This window comes from Triticum aestivum, chromosome 7B (genome assembly GCF_018294505.1).
Source record: "Triticum aestivum cultivar Chinese Spring chromosome 7B, IWGSC CS RefSeq v2.1, whole genome shotgun sequence".
In the NCBI taxonomy this organism is placed as follows: Eukaryota; Viridiplantae; Streptophyta; class Magnoliopsida; order Poales; family Poaceae; genus Triticum; species Triticum aestivum.
In genome coordinates this window covers 732,030,906-732,035,552 of record NC_057813.1, presented here as the reverse complement: position 1 = coordinate 732,035,552, position 4,647 = coordinate 732,030,906, and positions in this window count along the sequence as shown.

Genomic DNA, 4,647 nt, shown 5'->3' with positions numbered 1-4,647 from the left:
TTGTAAAGTACATACGGACCTGAATGTAGCAGATCCGTTGACTAAACCTCTCCCTAGGGAAAAACATGATCAACACCAGAACGCTATGGGTGTTCGATTCATCACAATGTAACTAGAATATTGACTCTAGTGCAAGTGGGAGACTGTTGGAAATATGCCCTAGAGGCAATAATAAAATGGTTATTATTATATTTCTTTGTTCATGATAATTGTCTATTATTCATGCTATAACTGTGTTATCTAGAAATCGTAATACACGTGTGAATACATGGACTATAACATGTCCCTAGTAAGCCTCTAGTTGACTAGCTCGTTGATCAACAGATAGTCATGGTTTCCTGACTATGGGCATTGGATGTCATTGATAACGGGATCACATCATTAGGAGAATGATGTGATGGACAAAACCCAATCCTAAGCATAGCTCAAAGATCATGTAGTTCGTTTAGCTACAGCTTTTCCAAATGTCAAGTATCATTTCCTTAGACCATGAGATTCTGCAACTCCCGGATACCGTAGGAATGCTTTGGGTGTGCCAAACATCACAACGTAACTGGGTGACTATAAAGGTGCACTACAGGTATCTCCGAAAGTGTCTGTTGGGTTGGCACGAATCAAGACTGGGATTTGTCACTCTGTATGACGGAGAGGTATCTCTGGGCCCACTCAGTAATGCATCATCATAATGAGCTCAATGTGACCAAGTGTCTGGTCATGGGATCATGAATTACGGTACGATTAAAGTGACTTGCCGGTAACGAGATTAAACGAGGTATTGGGATACCGACGATCGAGTCTCGGGCAAGTAACGTACCATTTGACAAAGGGAATTGTGTACGGGGTTGATTGAATCCTCGACATCGTGGTTCATCTGATGAGATCATAGAGGAGCATGTGGGAGCCAACATGGGTATCCAGATCCCGCTATTGGTTATTGACCGGAGAGGCATCTCGGTCATGTCTGCATGTCTCCCGAACCCGTAGGGTGTACACACTTAAGGTTCGGTGATGCTAGGGTTGTAGAGATATTAGTATGCAGTATTCCGAAAGTTGTTCGGAGTCCCGGATGAGATCCCGGACGTCACGAGGAGTTCCAGAATGGTCCAGAGGTGAAGAATTATATATAGGAAGTCAGGTTTCGGCCATCGGGAAAGTTTCAGGGGTCACCGGTATTGTACCGGGACCACCGGAAGGGTCCCGGGGGTCCACCGGGTGGGGCAACCTATCCCGGAGGGCCCCATGGGCTGAAGTGGGAGGGGAACCAGCCCCAGGTGGGCTGGTGCGCCCCCTCTTGGGCCCCCCTGCGCCTAGGGTTGGAAACCCTAGGGGTGGGGGCGCCTCCACCTGGCTTGGGGGGCAAGTCTCCCCTCTGGCCGCCCCCCCCCTTGGAGATCCCATCTCCCAGGGCCGGCGCCCCCCTAGGGGGCCTATATAAAGAGGGGGAGAGGGAGGGCAGCCGCACCCATGCTCTTGCCGCCTCCCTCTCCCATTGCTACACCTCTCCCTCTCGTAGAAGCTCGGCGAAGCCCTGCCGAGATCACTACTGCATCCACCACCACGCCGTCGTGCTGCTGGATCTCCGTCAACCTCTCCTTCCCCCTTGCTGGATCAAGAAGGAGGATACGTCTTCCTCAACTGTACGTGTGTTGAACGCGGAGGTGCCGTCCGTTCGGCGCTAGGATCTCCGGTGATTTGGATCACGGTGAGTACGACTCCCTCAACCCCATTCTCTTGAACGCTTTCGCTCGCGATCTACAAGGGTATGTAGATGCACTCCTTTCTCTCATTCCTAGATGAACTCATAGATTGAACTTGGTGAAAGCGTAGATTTTTATTTTATTTTCTGCAACGTTCCCCAACAAGAAAATCCCGAGGCTTACGAATCCACCGATTGGTTATAACTTTCTTACCCCGTCCTGTTGCCTAAATAGACATGAAGATTGAAAACAGTTAAGGTCTAAAAGAAGAGTGTCGAAAGAGCAACAGCTGAACGGTTAATTCTAGTACACTATATGCGGGCTTCCAATGTGCGTGAAATTATCACCTTTATATACAACTTCTCCAGACATGGAGAGCATTGCAGCAAGCCAATAATCTTGTTCAGATCGAAACTATTCATTTGGATATATAAGATCTTGAAAGAATCCAGCACCATTGATAGGCCATCCATGGAGAAACTCTTCATTGAGCATAGAACATAATATTAGTACAAAATGTGTACTCCAAGATGATATATAAATTATGCGCAGAAATTTAAAATGCAGCTTATGGTTACAAGTGTAGATGATAATATAAAGTACCTGAAGAACTATGGAGCCAAACACCATATTGAAATGAGCACAGAGATCATGTATTACACCCAAGGTCTCCAGTTTAGGCGCAAAGAGGACGGTTATTTGCAACAGTGAATAACTAGAATCAAGGATCAACCTTTGAAGTGAAGGGGCATCTTGGACGATGAGCTGCCTTCCGTCAAAAGAAATTCCAATTCTTACAAGGTTAGGCGACTTTATTTGGAGACAACCGATTCTAACTGTGAAAACAAGCACCAAGCACTCCAGCGCAGGGCAACTGGAGTGGATGATGCTGTGCAATGAGGCCTCTGATATACGAACCCACACAAGTGAAAGTTTCTTGAGAAATGGGAGTCGAAGGTTTAGTACCAGATTGTCTGGTAGGTAGCACAGCGCAAAGGTGGCGGTGTGGAGAGAGGAGGAAAACCGCGAGATGGACATCTGTGCTGAGGGCACAAGTTCATGGCATTCGGTATGTGGTATGTGATTTCCAGGGGAATAGTAGAACTCAAGCAGCTGTAGTTCTGTGAATTCAGGGGATTTCAGCCAGGCGTCCACCGTGCAGGGCATGGTATGCTTGCTCAGGTAGCATGACGGGATGCAGAGGCTTTGAACGGAGCCCTGGTGGGAGGAGATGATGGCTCTGTAGATTTCAAAATCAATAAAGAGAGATAGCTGACGACAGTTGAGATTAACGGGCACGGCACGCCATAGAGGGCACCACCGAATTGAGAGGACTTGGGTGCGGCAGCAATCCTTGGTGGGGAGAAGCGAGATGATCTCCCCAAGGACGACGTCCGGGAGATCGCTGATGCGGTCCACCCGAGATTCTACGGGTTCCTGGGATCCGGTGGGGCGGGGTCGCCGCTTCTCCCTACGCTGCCGGGTGCGGGATCTACAACAGGCGTCACCGCTGGCGGGAGCCTCATCTTCTTGGCGCTGGGGTCAGCCGACTCCATTTTCCTCGAGGGCGTCACGTCGCGCTCACGGATTTGAGCAGAGTAACGAATGACGAGCCTAGTTGTAGTGCAAGCGAAGAAGAAGGGGAGCTGGGGGTTTTCTGTAGGAGTGAGGAAGAAGGGGAGCTGGGGTTTTCTGTAGGAGTGAGGTGAGGAATTTGGAGGTACGAGTGGAGCAAGCTGACGTGAGGTGGGTGGGAGCAAGGAGGAAGAAGAGCACCTAGGTTTTTTGGGGGGGGGTGCTAGGTGTGGGTAGCGCCTTTTGAATTGATTTTACTATTTACTAGTGTGGATTGGCTGTTTTGTCTTGGGCCCAGAGAAACAATTACTACTAGTACAGTGGAGACACTCTACAACTACCCAGAAAAACAATTACTATTAGTACAGTGGAGACACTCTACCGCTTCTGGCTCCTCCTAGGTCATTGAAACATCTCCCTCTACTGAATGTCGTTATACTTTTGTTCACCGACATGCGGGCCATGCAGCGCGCGGGCCCAAATGACATCCATCAAATTAGAAGGCAGTATGCAGGCGGAGAGTCACCCCGGTCGTAGCGCGGCAGTAACAAGCCATCGTATCACAAAACCTCACCTCCCCGTAGTCTAAGTTTGACGGACGAAGCAACCATCATTTCACTCTTCGCTGAATCCCCTTCTCCCTCACCGTCTTCAAGAAAGGCAACACTCGCATCTGCCACTGTTCTTCTCTCCCAACGAAGGGAAGGTAAGCGGATCCGTGATGTTGGTATATTTTCGTTCAGAGAAAAAAAAGAACTTTTGCAAAGCAGTAACCGATCCTCACTCTCTTTTTTGTTTCATTGTCATTGCGATTGTGTTTTCCTTTCAGTGGTCTCCTAGTATTCGTCAGTTTCATGATGGACCAAGGAGAACCAGGCAAAGATCTGCCGATATTGGAGCAGACGCGGGAGGCTGATCCCCATGAGACAGAGAGCTCCAAGAAGATGGAGGCAACCACCGAGCCGACCCCAAATACTCTCACGGCCACTACTGAGATGGTCAACGCCCCGTTTGAGGTTACAGCCCCCGTGGCACTGCAGGAGCAGTTTTCCCGCTTCGAGGATGTGTCCCCCCCCCCCCCCCCGCTGAGCTGCCCAAGGTGATTTCCTTCTTTGCCGATCTCGATTGTGGTTTTTCATCTAAGTATGTGGTGATTTTTTTAGAAAAGGAAGTATGTGGTAATTAATAATGCAAAATTTTGTTAGCTTCGATGCCATGCTATACATAGTGGTTTAAATAACTTGTGTTTCTTATACTGAAAAGTAATTCAGAATTTGTTTCTGTTTCAATTAGAGCCCTGATGCAGACAAGGATTGTGTGGTTGTGCATGTCACAAGCTATGAGGCGGATGACATGAATATACGCACTGGGAAAA